This window comes from Heteronotia binoei, chromosome 9, assembly GCF_032191835.1.
Source record: "Heteronotia binoei isolate CCM8104 ecotype False Entrance Well chromosome 9, APGP_CSIRO_Hbin_v1, whole genome shotgun sequence".
In the NCBI taxonomy this organism is placed as follows: Eukaryota; Metazoa; Chordata; class Lepidosauria; order Squamata; family Gekkonidae; genus Heteronotia; species Heteronotia binoei.
In genome coordinates, this window is record NC_083231.1 from 36512422 (window position 1) to 36530726 (window position 18305).

The window sequence follows — 18305 nt, forward strand, 5'->3', positions numbered from 1 at the left end:
GGCTAACCCACAGGTCAAGCACAGCCACAGTAAAAGCCCAAGCCTGGGATATGGTAGTTCTCACTTCCCTACATGATGGGATGGGTAGAAGAGCCTGATGGGATGACTGAAACCATTGCAAAAGTTCATACTGGGTGAGGCGGTCCCTTGGGTATGGCAATCCTAGATCATTAAGCGCTTTAAATGTAACAGCATCTTGAATGGAACCCATAAACTGATCTATGTAATCAGTTTGGCCATCTCAAAATAGGCATAATATGCATAAAATAACCTTGCTCCAGATCTTAACTGAACTGCCTCATTTTGGGCTAACTGAAATATCTGAGTTGCATTCATAAGAACATAAGAGAAGCCATGTTGGATCAGGCCAACGGCCCATCCAGTCCAACACTCTGTGTCACACAGTGGCAAAAAATGTTATATATACACACACACTGTAGCTAATAGCAGCTCCACAAAGAGCACGTTATTACTGTAACATAGATCAGTGTAGCCACTTAGTTAACTTGCTGTTTTAGCAAGAAAGATGGATTCAGTACTACTTCCAAGAAGAAGACAGCAGATTTATACCCCGCCCTTCTCTCTGAATCAGTCTCAGAGCGGCTTACAATCTCCTTTATCTCCTTTCCCCACAACAGACACCCTGTGAGGTGGGTGCAGCTGAGAGAGCTCTCACAGCAGCTGACCTTTCAAGGACGAGAGCTATGGCTAACCCAAGGCCATTCCAGCAGCTGCAAGTGGAGAAGTGGGGAATCAAATCCTGTTCTCCCAGATAGGAAAAGAAGAAGATATTGGATTTATATCCCGCCCTCCACTCCAAAGAGTCTCAGAGCGGCTCACAACCTCCTTTACCTTCCTCCCCCACAACAGACACCCTGTGAGGTGGGTGGCGCTGGAGAGGGCTCTCACAGCAGCTGCCCTTTCAAGGACAACCTCTGCCAGGGCTATGGCTGACCCAAGGCCATGCTAGCAGGTGCAAGTGGAGGAGTGGGGAATCAAACCTGGTTTTCCCAGATAAGAGTCTGCACATTTAACCACACCAAACTGGCAAGCTGTTATCACAATTATACCCCATTCAAAGTAGCCAATCTTCTGATTTATTTGGGATCATTTCTGAATAACTAAAATAGATATTATCATGACCATGAAGACCCACCAATACTGATTAAGGCAATAAGCAAAATTGTGGGTATACCAACCACCAACCCCTTCTTCCAAATCCTCTGGCACACACAGGGAGACACAGGGATTTGAACTGAGATATGGAGAAGGTAACAAAAGGTGGCAGAGACCTATTTGAACCTTAGTGCAGGTAGTGCCTCAGGAACAGTATTTGTGCTGCTGGGCATGGTTGTTATTTAATCCTTAATCCAACTCTTATTTCCAAGGAACTCAAGATGGTGTACATGGCTCATGTTTTATTTTTTTTAATCCTCTCAGCAGCCCTGTGAAGTTGGTTTGGCTTATATATAATAACCTGTCCAAGGTCATCCACTTAATTTCAAAACCTAGGGATTTGAACACAGCTCTCCCTAATCCAAGTCTGACACTGGCTCCTCAAAGTGCACATCTGAATAGTTCTGGTCTAGTACTGGTCTAGAGGAAAACATTACCAGGGGAACAGGCTTGAAGTGATCTGCCTACTAGAAAGTGATTAAAAACAGCACAAATAAAAACCTGCACTCAACTGGCAATGTTGCTCCCAAAAATATAGATCTTCTATCTGTTAAAGGAACAGATTTACTCCTTCAGGTAATATTTCACTTTACAGTAGCGAAACACACAGTTAGGCTAGCTGAAACATGCTGGTTTGAGAGCTAAATAAAAGATCTCTCATAGTACTTCTGACATTAATATATAACATAGTTTTCCTCTATACACATATATTCCAACAAAGAGGAGCCACAGATGAAAACAGACTTCAATGCTCACTCTCCAATCAGAATCCATTTTAAAAGTATGCTACCGAGAAAGGGAAAACCGTAGTCAGCACACAAAATGTGTATACTTGCAAGCATGTTGGGATTTCTCAACATTTTAGTCAACAATTCCAAGCTTTCCTGGAAGTTACCTTTTCCCTTGATCCCTTCCAGTCCAGCTTTCGCCCTGGTCACAGGATGGAGTCTGCCTTGGTTGCCCTCACAGATGACCTTAGAAGGCAACTGGATCAAGGTGGGTCAGGGCTGCTGTTGTTTTTAGATCTCTCCGCAGAGTTTGACACGGTCAACTACGACCTAATGACCCACTGCCGTGCCAACATTGGAGTTCAGGGGACAGACTTACAGTGGTTTTCCTCCTTTCTCCGTGGTTGGGGACAAAGGGTGGTGATTGGTGAGAAGACCTCCCTGCACCATCCACTATTCTCTCGCCAATGATGTTTAACATCTATATGTGCCCCCTTGCCCAGATTGCCTGAGGTCTTGGGCTGGGTTGTCACCAGTATGCAGATGACATTCAGCTCTATCTGCTTATGGACGGCCATTCAGACTCCGCCTCAGACCATCTGACCAGGGTGTTAGAAGCCATGGCTGGATGGTTACAACTAAGCTGACTGAAGCTTAATCAAATTAAGATGGAGGTCCTATACCTGAGTTTGGGAGGGGGGGGGGGGTTAAGATCAGACATCTGACTCCCCACTCTGTATGGCGCACTTCTTGTGCCAGTTCAGAAGGTGAGGAGTCTGGGAGTAATACTGGATGCCTCCCTCTCTATGGAGGCCCAGGTCACAGCAGTTGTGCAATTGGCCTTTTATTACCTTTGGCAAGTCAAACAGCTAGCGCCCTATCTGACTCCCCAGGATTTAGCTACAGCGATCCATGCAACGGTCACTTCCAGGCTGGACTACTGTAACTTGCTCTACGCAGGCTTGCTCTTGGAGCTGATCTGGAAACTCCATGGCTGTTAACTGCATTGCCTTTTACAGGCAAGCATTCGGCCAATGCTATGCAAATTGCATTGGCTACCAATCGAGTACCAGATCTGCTTCAAGGTTCTAATTCAAAGCCTTACTTGGCCTGGGACCAATATACCTGCAGGACCACCTCTCCCCATATGTGCCCTGGAGATTATTGCGATCAGCCAACCAACATCTTTTTGCTATCCCCGACCCAAAGGATGTCTGGCTTGCCTCAACCAGGGCCAGGGCTTTTTCAGCCCTGGCCCCGACCTGGTGGAATCAGCTTCCTATGGAGATTCGGGCCCTACCGAACTTATTACCATTCTGTAGGGCCTGCGAGATGCAGCTATTCCACCAGGCTTTTGGTTGAGGCAAGCGGGCATCCTCATTTCACTGCTTATTCCATCTATTGTCCTCCCTTAGAATGAACTATTAATTTGCCATCTTGACTATTAGATTCGGGGCAACATATATGAGATCTATGTTTTAATCTGTAAAATGTGCCTGCACCGCGCCTATGTGGTATTTTATCTTGATGTGTTTGGGGTTTTTTTTTGACTGTTTTATTATTTTAATGTTGGTTTTAACTATTTTATTATGCCTGTAATCCACCCTGAGCCTGTTATGGGAAAGCGCAAAATATAAATCTACAAAATAAAAGAACTTATACCTTTGTCTTTTTTACCTACTCCTGTGAAGATTAGAAATCTCCCAGAGTTCCCAGTGTCTGTATCAGATACATGAACCTCAACCAGCAATGTGACTTTCTAGGCTGGGTAGCAGAAACACATGCATTATTTCACTCTGTGCTGCACGCTGTTTTTCTAATCATTCAGGCAGCTGTTTGGTAAGTCAAGTAGTCTTTCTCCTTTTTTTCTTTTTTTAAAAAAAGAAAGACTCAGCTGCTTTCTTACATCAATGCAGTCACTTAACAAATTGTTGGCTAGAAAAACTACAGCAAGGTTAGAACTGCAGTTCTGGTAACAGGAGTGGAAGGGAGCAAGAGCTAGATTATCTTCTCAACTGAAGCAGCCAGAAAATGCCCCAGGAAATACTCCCCTTGGGGCCCAGTTTGCTGCTAAACTGCGATTCCAAGGCCTTGCCAGCTAGTCCGTTTCACATCTTTCATTGTAAGGAAGATTGTTGTGTTGTCTGTGGATCCCTATCACATGACGCTCCTGTCACCCATTATAATCTATCATAAGTCCCTCCCCAGAATAATTTTGAATGCACTGCCTGGGGTGGGAGGAGAGGGTGTTGTCCTGGTTTTCTTTCACTCTTATGCTTTCATCAGAGGTTGCATAGGATTTTATTTAAAGTGTCTATATCCTGCATTATCTCCTTAGTCTCAAGTGCCTGAAAACAAATTGCAAAGACTCACACACCCCTCAATATAACAACCTATCAACAAGTCAAAATACTACACAGGATAAAAATATAGTCAGATTTGCCAAATAGTTTACCCTCTGCCAAATGTCCTCTGAAATAAAACTGCATTATAGACATTCTCGAATGCAAGGGAGTAAAAGTGCCCTCGACATCCACTTTGGCAGGGCGTTCCTGAGGACTGAACCATGACCCTAACGGTTGCCATAAGGACAGATGTAAGAAAGGGTACCAAAAGGAAAAGACAATCTGAACAGCATTACTGGTATGAGGAGAAAAAGTGGGAGGTACAGTTTGGTATGCATGCCCTTGGGCAGCCAGGAAGAACTTTAAAGGCAATAACCAGCATCTTGAATTGGACCTAGAGCAACTGACTAAGTCCTGAAATTATCAATATATCTAGTCCTCAAAATGGCCAAAATCTGAGAATATTTCAATCTGGAGATTGTAACCATGAACGGACAAGACAGCTTTTTCTATGAACCTGAAAAAATGTCCTAGGTTTTAGGAATAATCTGAAATATTAAAAAAGGGGGGGGATTAAAAGAAAACTCCAAAATGATAAAAAGAACACACAGGATCATAGAGTTGGAAGGGACCTCCAATGTCATCTAGTCCAACCCACTGCACAGTGCAGGAAATTTACAAATACCTCCCCCCATACAGACATCCATTACCAATGACCACTGCTCCATGGCCAGAAGATGACAAAAAACTCCAGGATCCCTTGCCAATCTGGCCTCGAGAAAAATTGCTGACTGACCCCAAAGTGTTGATCAGCATTTTCCTGGGTGTGTAAGAAGGGGCCACAAGAACTAAGCACTGATGCAACCCTTCCTGCCCTCCTCCTTATGATCTGCCTGAGTTCACATAATCAGCATTGCTGTCAGATGTCCATTTAGCCTCTGTTTAAAAACCTCACTTACTCCTGAGGAAACCTGTTCCACTGAGGAACCTCTCTGTTAGGAAGTTCTTCCTAATGTTGAGCCAGAAACTCTTCTGATTGCTGATTTCAAACCGTTGGTTCTGGTCCAACCTTCTGGGGCAACAGTAAACAATTCTGCCCTATCCTCTATATCAGGGGAGGCCAAACTGTGGCTCAGGAGTCACATGTGGCTCTTTCACAAATATTGTGTGGCTCTTGAAGCCCCCACTGCCCTGTTAGCCAGCATGGAGAAGGCATTTATCTCTTTAAATAACTTTCCAAGCCATGCCAGCCGGCAGCTTCAAGAATGCATTAAAGTTGCTTTCTTTCCACCTCACCCTTCCTCCTCCCCAACTATTTCCTTTCTTTCCACCCTTCCTTCTTTCCTTGCAGCTCTCAAACACATGATGTTCATGTCTTGCAGCTCTCAAGCATCTGACATTTATTCTGTGTAGCTCTTATGTTAAGCAAGTTTGGCCACTCCTGCTCTATATGTACTTGAAGTACTTGAAGACAGTGATTGTATCACCTCTTAGTCGTCTCCTCCCCAGGCTAAACATACCCAGCTCCTTCAACCTTTCTTCATAGGACTTGGTCTCCAGACCCCTCAACCATGTTAGCTGCCCTCCTCTGGAGCCGTTCCAGCTTGTCTATATCCTTCTTAAAATGTGGTGCCCAAACTGAACACAATACTCCAGGTGAGGTTTAGCCAGAGCAGAGTAAAGCAATACCATCACTTCACGTGATCTGGACACTATACTTCTGTTGATACAGTCCAAAAGTGAATTTGCCTTGTTACCGCATCACACTGCTGGCTCATGTTCAGTGTGCGTAGGGTCTACTAAGACCCCTGGATCCTTTTTGTATATACTACTGCCAAGGCAGTAGGCTTGGTTTCTGTCAGTAAAAGGTGGGAGCCCCTTAAGACTGTTTCAGGCCTTTAAAGGAGAACTCAGGTGAAGCCCACCAGTAACTCAGTGATTGCTACCAATCAGTGATTGCATACTTACCCAAGCCTGATTGCTTGCTAGTGTTGTACAGCAGCCACCCCACAAAAGCCATTATGGTGTAATAGCTAGAGTGTCAGACTAGGACCTGGGAGACCCGGGTTCAAATCACCCTCTGCCATGGAAAGTTGCTAAGTGACTTTTGGCAAGTCACTCTCAGCCTGAGTTACCTCACAGGGCTGTTGTGAGGATAAAAGGAAGGAGAGGAGAGTGATGTAAGCTCCTGTGCGTCTCCATTGCGGAGAAAGGTGGAATATAAATGAAGTAAATAAAAAGATGATGGCAGAAAAAAGGAGGAAGTTGAGGGTATGGGGGTTGCCAGGAGGGAAAAAGAAAATAGTATGGGGAAGGGGATACAGGGGGAAATGAAGTGCCCTATGCAAGTATTTGTTTGATCCTCACCATGAAACTGGGCCTGGCCTGGTGGCTGACACTGAACAAGTGAGCTGTAGTTTTCCCAGGCAGAGACTGCCTGAGAGAAAGAGGGAGAGATGAAGACAAGGGGGCAGATAAATGTATGGTGGGAGGGAAGGAGAGATGGCAGCAGGAAAAGGGAAGAGGTTATGGGGGCTTTCAGGGAAGAGAAGCTGGAAGTAATGGAGAAGATGAAAATGAGATGCCCTCAGCAAGTCCTTGTGGTATCTCTGCTTTTATGATCTGTCTCCTACATTTTAAAGTCTGTTTTCCACCACAAGAAGAAAGACCTTTGGCAGCAAGCCTAGCCACACCCACTTCCATTCTAAGAGAACAGATATCACTCTGCAGACGGCCACCAACAATAAAGTGCTAAGGGATCTATACAGTCACCACAAGAAACCAGACACTTAAGGGACAGAATATTCCTTTCCAAATGAGTAGTTCTGAGCATTCCACAACATTAGTAGTAAACAGTGCAACATTAAAGTGCCTAGCAGTGAAGGCTGATGCTTTAAATAGCTCTGTGCCTTGTATGAACAACTTTTCTTCACTGGACTGCTCCCAACTTTTTGTTTGTTTGTTTATAAGAAGTGTTTTTCCACCCCACCTTTCTGCATCCAAGGTGGTTTGGTTCTAGGAGGCTATGTTCAATTGTGCCTCTTGCACACACTGAAGTGTACACTTAATTAGAGTGATTTGTGAATTTGCGTTTACAGAATCAAAGCAAAGTAGCATGCTTTATAATGATCAGATTTGCATGTGCAAATGCCCAGGGCAAATATTGATTTAACCTTGTTTAGTGCAGATATAGATAAAATGGAAACAACAAACAAGGAATTATATTAACACAGAACATTCATATTAAACAGTTTCTTTTCCCCTTTGGTCACAAAGTGGTTCAATCTTATATCATGGATGAGAATTATATCATAACAGATAAACGTGGGGTCCTGGGTTTAATTAACCATCCTGTCACATCTGTCTACAGATGCTGCAGCCAAACTGCAAAAAAACAACAAAAGAAAAGTATTTTGAACAATTTTCAGTCTTGGATATAGCCACCAAAACAAATGCACACCCATTCAAGCACATAAGTTGTTCAATAAGTGACAGTTCTTTAATAAGCATTAGTTCTTCAAACTATAAATGGTTCTAGAATGATTCAGAAATATTTCCCATTTCATAAGGGAATGAGTCTTCACAATATCACCAAAGTGCCTAACTTTAAAATTCTTTAATATCCTGTATGAAACTGAGCAACCCAGATACTACATTACTTAGTCTCTCCTTCCAAAAGGAGAGCAGAAAGTAACTCCAGAATTTGCACCCTCCACCAGTCCCTTTCATCATGGTTTACAAAGGCAGTTGGCAGCCTCTCTCCATGCTGCTGGTACTACGTGGTCATGTTAAAACCAACTCATCCCCTTAAAAAAAAATTACATCCATCAGTCTGCTCACTGATCAATCTTAAATTGCTCTCCCACAATTCCCATATCCCACTGTATACATAAATATATACAGAAACCATATAAAGCATATGGATGGTAATCGTTTCAAACAGGGAATGAAAATAATCTACACTGCAGCCTTTCAAAAGATCCCGTCCATAATCCCAAAAGATTCAAAAGCATTACCTCACCGCTGCTTTGAGACAAACTGAGCATTCACTCTGGGTCCTTCCCAGCATTCCCTGGTCCACACAAAGACAACAGAGGTGTGACCAATCACATTGTGGCTAGCAAGCGCTGTTTGAAAGCTCCCTCCTTGCACTGCCCATTGACACGCTAGCTGGCAGCCTGCTGAACCTGTTGTCATGGCAACACATCCCGGCTGCTCTCCACAGAGGCTTGTTACGTTACTCAGCCCCCCTCCCCTTTTTACCATTCACTTTTGCTAATTAAAAATTTAGGCCTATGTTTTGCTTGTTGGAAGCAAACAGAAACAAAACAGTCTACTTGCCTACAAAAGGGATGAAATAATTAAAATAAATAAAATCCTTGTTAGAACCAAATCAACAGACAGCTGCATAGACCTGGACAGATGGAAGTGGCCACTAAAGCTGGTCTGCTACAAAACGAAAACAAGCACAGACCCAGAGACACTCCTCCAGACAGTTCTAAAGCTTGCAGCTCAAACGGCACCAGAAGCATTATGATCTCTCTTCAGAGACTGTTTGCTGCTGCAACTGATTGCTTGTGGATTCTCTCCTGCTACAACACTGAATATTAAAACAGGATCCATGCTTCCCCAAAATGTCAACAGAATACTGGAAAGAAGGATTGTGTGGGAAAAGATCATAGTTATGCTGCCAGTATGGTACAATGCATGGAAGAGGGAGAGTGGGATGAGGGAAAGGGGGCATGAAGAAAGGAAAATGTGGAATTTGAAATATGGAATCTTCACAGTGATTTCATCATTACACAATGTTTTGTTAATCAGGACCGCTTATGCCATATTGCTCATCAAGGGAAAGTAATACTTCAGAAAGGTCAGATCCCCTAATGTGATAATAGGAGCAACGATCCCAAAAATACAACAAATGCATCAACAATATGTATAATGGAGATTCAATTAGTAAAATATGTTCAATTAGTAAAATACCATAATGGAGCAGGGAGGGCAAACGGAAGGAGGGATTATGCATGGTACAGTCCCCCTCACCCCCCCCCCCCCCAAAAAATGATAACACAGCTATGGAGTGATCCCTGAACCTTCAGTTCACTCTCAGTTCCTGACAACTTAATAATGAGTAAATGTTTATTGAGTATATTGTCTAAGAGGCCATGAAGTCTGTCTTAACTGTAAAAAACATTCCTGACTTTTGAAACACCTGAGTGCTGAACTTGAACTCCACACCACATGATATGGTAGACTTGCAACATAATCTCATGAAAGTTAGCAGCCCATAAAAAGATTCATTGGCCCAGCTGTCCAAACTGAACTGTGCATAAATCGTTTGTAAGGCCACCAACTGCCAAGGGGGGGGGGGGGGAGAAAGGATCTCTTCTGGTTTAGAAGTTATCACCTGGAAGCATAATGTTCCTTTTCACATCTCTATTGTCTTGATCCCTTGAGAAACAGCAGGATGCAGCATGCATGCAGAAGACAGTTGAGAATATATGCCAACTACTTTCTGACGGCAGCACAAGTAACTGAAGAAATAAAGACCCACCGCTGTCCCCTAATGAAACTTGAGCTACTGCACTGATGCCTATGATAACTCACTCAACATTCCTTTGTCTTAACTTTCAAACATGCCTCTGAGCTCAATTTTCATCTCATAGACATACACCCATACAGATCTTGTGCTGACAGAAGATATACTCTAGTGTAATGGGTTGAATCCTGCATTTTTCCTGCAAATAGAAGAACATCTTTCCCTGCTTTCCTCTTTGTCCCCAACAGATTCTTGTGACATCTGAAAAAGCATTGCTGGACCCCTCAAGGACCAAAAAGCCCAATGAGCCAGAGAGCTGCAGTGAGGGAAGGAACTGAGCAAAATCACCCTCCTCACATACCTAGAATGCAGCATTATTGTGCTGGTGGGTGACAGTACATGTGGAACCCTCATAGGTATCAAGAGAACACTGGCAATGCAAGCTGCAAAAATGGGTGAGACTGGGACTAAAAGATGAGAAGACTGATGTTTTCTCAGGATTCTATGGTGACTGCCCCCTGTGCTGATGTAAAGTTACATCTGGAACAGAGGGGTCTGGGTAAGGAAAAATATTCCAGCTGGAATCAATTGAAAGTCTGATTACTCTCCCGTTCTTCCTTTTCTACATCCAAATTCCAACTGACTTAGTAGCCACCAACAGCACAGCAACAAGAGTATACAGGACCCAGAAAGGGAACATATAATTGAAAAGTGCAGCAAGCAGAACAGGAAAGTCAAAATAGCTAGCCAAGATACAAACTACAAGGGAATTTACACATGACAACTGGAAAAATACACCCAAACATTTCATAGGAAAGGATGAAAAGTTGAATTTACAAATTTCTGCAAGCATCAAGAGGATCTAAAGGTGTAGAGTTATCAACTTGTGAAAGACTACTGAATAGAAAAATCTCAAAAGCGGATTGCGTGGCAATAATTCTTAAAAGTCTTTCCTCCAGGGCATTGAACCAATCCTTGTGATGGGCCTCATGAAAATCCAACTGATTGTCAGCCAATCAGAGCCCATGGAGCTCTACTGGATGGATGGGGGATAAACCAGCCTCAGCTTAAGAAGGGTGAAGAAATCTCCCCCCACCCCCTGCCTTTTGGATAGGAATTTCCTGGATCTGGAAAGGCGTGTCAACTCAGCCAGGCTTTTATTTGATTTTTTAGTTAGGGCTTAGGGGTCAGCTTAGGGAAGAAAGCTTATTTTAGTGATACAAATAAGCAACTGGTTAAGGGCCCATCATTCGTAACTGCTGTGTGGAAGTTCTGTGATAAAGTGCTCTATGAAAGAAAAGAGCAGCCTTGAACCTGCTGAGGCACCCTGCCTAGAGAAAGGGGAATCAAATCAGGTGTTACTTACTTCTATACATTTAAGATATCCACACAACATATTTTCTTTATTAAATATTTATTTATTTAGTAAGTGTTCTATTGTCAGGGTAAGTTTGTAGAGTGTTTTGTATGAGACTGTTGAAATATTCATATATTCTATTTAATTTGTTTCCAATTTGTATTATTATGGAGGCTGGATATCATGGAAACCTAGGGTTCTCTTCTGTCATTCTTTGCCGTGATTCCCTAATTGGTTTCACAATCTCCAGGTGAGGGCTGGAGATCAGCTCCCCTTGAGGTGGGGGGGGAATACCTTCACTTGGGTGGAGGGGGAAAAGACAGCAAGTGTGAGGGGGGACTCACCCAGAGCCTCTTTCTAGAGCAGGAGTGTCAAACGTGCAGCCCGTAGGCCAAACCAGCCCACCCAAGGGCTTCAATCAGGCCCACGGGGCTCTCTTCTCCCCCTCCTGTCCTTGCCTTGTGATGCTCCAAGGCTGTCGACAACATTCCCAGCTCCTTCTGCCTTCTCTTTGCAGAGGCTAGAGCTGAAAGCAAAGCTGCAAAAAACTGCGGAATGGATTTTCTTTTCAGGCTTCTGGGCAGAGCAGACATGAACAGAAAACCCACTCCACGTTTTTCTTGCAACTTTGTCTATTTGTTTCAATGGAGAGGATCTTCTCAGCGTTCCTATGGCCAGCTGAAGCTTCCTGGAGTTGTGTGGTTACAAACCAAGCATTGATGCTTTCAGCCAGAGCTTTGTCTCTTCTCAGTGGAGTGAGAACTAGTGCCTAGTGAGTACTCTAACTTGGGAACCCACAGCCAAAGGGGGATATAACACTGGAGAGCCATTGCTAATCTAAGTAGACTGGGGTGGGTGGGGAGCTTGCAATGCCTTGCCATTCCATATTTTCCCAGGCTGAGATCATTTTATTTTTTTAAGTTTCTGCTGTGATCCTTGTGCTTTATGTTTTATTTTTAAAATTGCATTGCAAGAATATTAAGCATGTTTGTATTTTAAGTTAAAAAATGATATCATTAATTGTGTTGGCCTGTGTCCTCTATTAAGTCTATATCTCTGCTATCTGGCATTTACATTTTAGGATACGCATGGCTCGGCCCTCGTAGCAAATGAGTTTGACGCCCCTGTTCTAGAGCCTGTTGTGTTTTTCTTCACAATGAGCCTCATTACTAGTAACTTCATAAACTTCTATCATATCCCCACTTAGTTGTCTCTTTTCTAAACTGATGCTTCAGCCTTTCCTCACAGGGAAGGTTATTTAAACCTCTAATCATCTTAGTTGCCCTTTGTTGTACTTATTTACTGGGTTTGTATCCCACTCTATTCCAAGACGGGCTCATGGCGGCTTACAATGAATGGATATAAACAAACAATGGTACCTCAATCAGTTAAAACAATCAACAATCACACAATAACCAACAGATAATGAGAACAATATGGCAGTAAACCAAGTAGAAATCCAATGCAGACTTTAATGTCTCCTACTAGATGACTACTTCAACAATGATTCTAAGGTGCGGTTCAGTGGGCAGGGGAGGCCAAGATGGTCTGGACACCTACTGTCTCAACCAAAGGCCTGGCAGAACAGCTCAGTCTTACAAGCCCTTTGGAACTGTAACATGGCCTGCAGGCTCCTGATCTCACAAAAACACACACACAAAAAAACCCCTTGGCCCTAGTTGAGACTAAGCGGATGCTTTTCGGGCCAGAGACTACCAGTAGATGTTGATCCACTAAGCTCAAGGCTCTCTGGGGCACATATGGGGAGAGACGATACCATAGGTATTGCTGGTCCCAGACCACGTAGGGCTTTAAACAACAATACCATAACCCTGAACTGGATCTAGTACTCTATTGGCAGCAAGTGAAGTTGGTGAAGCACCAGCTGAATGCACACTCACATAGACATCACTGTCAGCAAGCATGCCACCACATTCTATGCTCTGGTAAGACCTCATCTAGAGTACTGTGTTCAGTTTTGGGCACCACATTTTAAGAAGGATATAGACAAGCTGGAACGGGTCCAGAGGAGGGCGACGAAGATGGTGAGGGTCTGGAGACCAAGTCCTATGAAGAAAGGCTGAAGGAGCTGGGCATGTTTAGCCTGGAGAAGAGGCGACTGAGAGGTGATATGATCACCATCTTCAAGTATTTGAAGGGCTGTCATATAGAGGACGGTATGGTCCCAGAAGGTAGGACCAGAACCAATGGGTTGAAATTAAATCAAAAGAGTTTCTGACTCAACATTAGGAAGAACTTCCTGACTGTTAGAGTAGTTCCTCAGTGGAACAGCTTCCTCGGGTGGTGGTGGGCTCTCCTTCCTTGGAGGTTTTTAAACAGAGGCTAGATGGCCATCCGACAGCAATGAAGATCCTGTGAATTTAGGGGGGAAGGTATTGTGAGTTTCCTGCATTGTGCAGGGGATTGGACTAGATGACCCTGGAGGTTTCTTCCAACTCTATGATTCTGTGATTCTATGATTCTGCACTAGGTGCAGTTTTCGGTTCAGGTTCAAGGGCAGCCCCTGCAAGGTTTTGCCCAGGTTCAATCATGAAATGTCTTGAGTGTGATAAAAAGAAGTTTTAATGATGATACTTAAAGCAAACATTACATGGCACGTGGTCACTAGTTCAGGTCTTTCCAGACTGGAATGCAATCAAAAGTCATCAGCTATTACAGAGGAGGGGGCAATGGCTACTCACTTTTCCACCTCCACCAAAAGCCTTTTGAGAGTTTCTTGGAACAGTATACAGTTCTTTCTCAGGCCTCAGTAGTCAAAGTCAAATTCTCTCTTCAGTTGGTGCCCAGGGAGACCAGATTAGAGTTGTCTCCCCCACCTGTGAGCCTGAAGTATACCACATCACACAACATACTGAATATTCAGAAAGAGGCCTAGTGATTGTTAGTGGCTAAAAGCAAGTCTACACAATTAGTATTAAGTGGAATCCAAAATATGCTACATTTACCATGAACTTATTAATAAGCAAGGATAATAAGACCATGGCAATAACATCAACAACTCCAACATCAGTCAGAGAACGGCAACCATACAGTGGAGTATTGTCAGGGACTTGTTCCTGACAGCCCCACATAGAGCAAGTTACAGTAATCTAGCCAGGAAGTGCCCATTGCATGGATCACTGCGGCTAAGTGATGTCCTTTTTGAGATACAGTGACCAGAACTGTACACAGTATTCTCTATGAGACCGCATCATACAACTACACAGAGGCATTACAATACTGGTTGTTTTATTCTCAAGCCCTTTCCTAATTTATTTATTTTTCACATTTATATCCTGCCCTCCCCGCCGAAGCAGTCTCAGGGTGGCTAACAACATCATAGTATCAACAATAAAACAGTAAAAACATGAGACTGTGGTAACATCAAAGGAAGTGCAAGAGGTGGAAGGGAGAGTGAAAGTACATGATTCCACCTTGTTAAAAATACAAGAAAAAGTGGCAATTCACGACTGCAAATTGATGGAGACTCAGATACGTCTGAGAGGAGTACCTGAGGATGAAGAAACTGACTTGAAAGAATATATAATAAAAATAATTGCAGAATTTCTAGAGGAAGATCCTGAAGGAACTAGAAACATGTATGACTGTATGTATAGAGTGAATTCACTTTATGCTAAAAAAAATAATCTACCAAGAGATGCAGTTATAAGATATATGACAAAAGAAATGGTGGGAAAAATTATGAGTAAAAATTTTGAAAAGACATTGATAGTGGGAAGCAGCAGAGTAAGAATTATGAAGGAGTTGCCACGACAAGTGATAAATGACAGAAGAGCATATAAGAAATGGACAGAAAAATAACGGGACAATGAAATGAGGTATAAATGGATAATACCTGAAGGTTTGAGCTTTGAACTTCAAGGAAGAAGGATTACAATTACAAACACACAGGAACTGTGTAGATTTTTTGAACAACACAAAGAATTTGCACCATGATGGATTACAAATTAATATCTTGGAGTGTAAATGGACTAAATTCACCACAAAAAAGAAAGGCAACATTTCATTGGATTAAAAAGCAAAATTGTAATATAGTTTGTCTACAAGAAGTACATATTAAACAAAAGGATTACAAATTTTTATGGAATAAACAATTGGGACTAGAATTTCATTCAATGGCTGAACAGAAGAAAAGGGGAGTGATCTTTTATATTAAACAAAAACTGGACCCGAAATTAGTGTTTAAAGATAAAGATGGAAGATTTGTAGTGGTAGAAATAATATTAAATGCAAAAAAAACGTTATTGGGACTGTATACACCAAATGGAGCAAAGAATGTTTTTTTTAAAGACATTATACAACGGGGAGGGGGGGAGGGGTGGGCTCTCTCTGGGGTATCCTGCCCCCCCCCAGGGAAAGTGTATGAGCAATACATAGCCTCTCCTTTCCCGGTGTAGTGAACGCCGCGTGGTCACTGTCCGGCTATGCCTGGCAGATGGTCACTGCAATGGCCTCTCCTGCATTACTGCATCCATGGCAACACCTTCCCGCTGGTCCCCCCCCCCCCCGTTTCTCACAGAGTTTGCCACATCATGGTGCGACCGAATGTCCGGCGGTATAACCGGATGGGCAGGCTGGGCTCACCAACCTCGCCAGCAAAGAGAAGGAAAACTCTAACATCAAACCCGGGCAGATAGAGCTCGTTAATGTAACACCTACCACCTGGAGGACTCGCTGACAGCGTCCCAGCTTACTGGGCCATGGCAGGTGAAAGGGTGGAGCCAGTACCGCGCACACTGTGCTTTACCTAAAAATTCCTCTGCGCAGGCCTGAAGGGCATATCCACATCCACAACCCACAACACACCAAGTTCTGCAGCGATGGGCAAGGGGCAAAACGGCAGGTGGAAGATGCCACTGGAAGCCGCAGTCCCGATCCTGCATGTAGGCGGTTCAGGGTATTGGTCATCTGATGCTGACCCGGAGACGAAAGCATTTTTCGGCAGCACCCTGAACGACCAAGCAGCCTTATCTAAGGACAGCACTGCTTGCTCCACACGGAGAGGGGCCTAGAAAAGGTGGCCTAAACAAAGCTCGTTTCCCCCACCCCAGTTGGCTAGCCGCGGTCAACGGGCATCCTTACTTGTGGTCGAAAAACAACAACAAAGAAAAGGCATGCACCTGCCTCACAAAGTGTGCAAAGACTAAAGCTTGCGTGTTGGAACATCAGAACCATGCTTGACACAGTAGACAGTGGTCACCCTGAACGACGCTCTGCTCTAGTTGCCCACGAACTTCTCAGGTTGAATATTGACATAGCAGCTCTCAGTGAGGTCCGTTTCCCTGAGGAAGGAAGTCTTCAAGAACATGGTGCTGGCTATACCCTCTACTGGTCGGGTAAGTCAAAGGCTGAGAGCCGCCTTTCTGGCGTTGGCTTCATGGTCAGGAACTCCATTGCCTCCAAACTTGAAAACCTGCCAACAGGTCACTCAGATCGCATCATGTCCATGCGCCTCCCACTTCAAAACAAGCAGCATGGAACACTCTTCAGTGTGTATGCCCCAACCCTTCAAGCAGATCCTGCAGAAAAGAACAAGTTCTATGCTGATCTACGCAACCTCGTACGGAAGACCCTTACAGAGGACAAGGTGATCATCCTTGGCGACTTCAATGCCAGAGTAGGTAAAGACTCGGAAGCCTGGAAAGGAGTACTTGGCAAACACGGCATTGGCAACTGCAATGATAACGGGCGCCTCCTGCTAGAATTCTGCACGGAGCACCAGCTCACCATCACCAACACTATCTTTCAGCAGAAGAACAGCCTGAACACAACCTGGATGCACCCACGGTCCAAGCACTGGCACCTTATCGACTACATTTCGGTGCGCCAGAGAGACCTTCGAGATGTCTTACACACCCGAGTAATGCCCAGTGCAGAATGCCATGCGGATCATCGTCTTGTACGCTGCAATCTCCGTCTTCACTTTAAACCCACACCCAGGAGAGGAGGTATCCCTCGGAGGAAGATTCAGGTTGGCAGCCTTCAGTCAGCCGAAGTTAAAGCTGCCTTCCAGGCAAAACTCCAGTCAAGAATTGAGGACCCCAGATGCCCCACAGACCCTTCTCCAGAAGCACTCTGGGAACACCTAAAAACTACCATCCTGTTGATCTCTGAAGAAGTCCTCGGGTTCTCCACAAGGAAGAACAAGAACTGGTTTGATGAGAACAATCAAGAGATCCAAGAATTACTAGCGAAAAAGAGATCTGCCTACCAAGCACATCTTGCTCAGCCCTCCTGTCCCGGGAAAAAAGCAATCTTTCGCGCTGCATGTAGCAACCTCCAGCGCAAGCTTCGAGACATTCAGAACGAGTGGTGGACCAAGCTTGCAGAGAGAACCCAGCTGTGTGCAGACACTGGTGATTTAAGAGGGTTCTACGAAGCCCTGAAGGCAGTATATGGCCCATCATATCAGGCTCAGAGTCCCTTGCGTAGTGCAGACGGCCAAGTGCTCCTCACAGACAAGGCATCCATACTGAACCGGTGGTCGGAGTATTTTCAGGTTCTCTTCAGTGCCAACCGTGTAGATCAAGATTCAGCAATCCACCTCACCCCACTTCAACCAGTGAAAACAGAGTTGGATGAGATCCCCACCCTAGAAGAGACTGTTAAAGCCATCAAGCAACTGAAAAGTGGCAAGGCAGCGGGAGTTGATGGAATCCCACCAGAGATCTGGAAGCATGGGGGCACAGTACTACATAGCACACTTCACAAAGTACTTGTCACCTGCTGGGAACAAGGCAAACTACCACAGGACTTTCGCGATGCAATCATCATCACTCTACACAAGAACAAAGGGGAAAAGTCAGACTGCTCCAACTACCGGGGGATAACCCTGCTCTCCATCACAGGCAAAATCCTTGCCAGAATACTCCTGAAAAGACTGGTGCCCATCATTGCAGAAGAACTCCTCCCAGAGAGCCAGTGCGGCTTCTGAGCTAACAGGAGCACCACCGACATGGTATTTGTTCTCAGGCAGCTCCAAGAGAAATGCAGGGAACAGAACAAGGGTCTATATGTGACTTTTGTCGACCTTACCAAAGCTTTTGATACCGTTAGCAGGAAAGGCCTGTGGCAAATCTTGGAACGTTTAGGATGTCCCCCAAGGTTCCTCAGCATGATCATCCAGCTACATGAAGACC

The 18305-nt window shown here is 44.3% G+C and overlaps 1 protein-coding gene across 3 annotated transcripts in view; it reads right to left on the minus strand.

Annotated features, from left to right (window-relative positions):
- STOX2 (storkhead box 2) overlaps window positions 1-18305 on the minus strand; it is a 179437-nt gene that overhangs the window by 34080 nt on the left and 127052 nt on the right. Inside the window, exon 1 of one of the 3 annotated variants that reach the window (XM_060246461.1) lies at window positions 8266-8287. The exons of the other annotated variants lie outside the window; for them this stretch is intronic. The gene's annotated coding sequence lies outside the window, so the exon portion shown is untranslated. Of the gene's footprint in view, window positions 1-8265; window positions 8288-18305 lie in introns of those variants that run through there. 3 annotated transcript variants of the gene reach the window in all.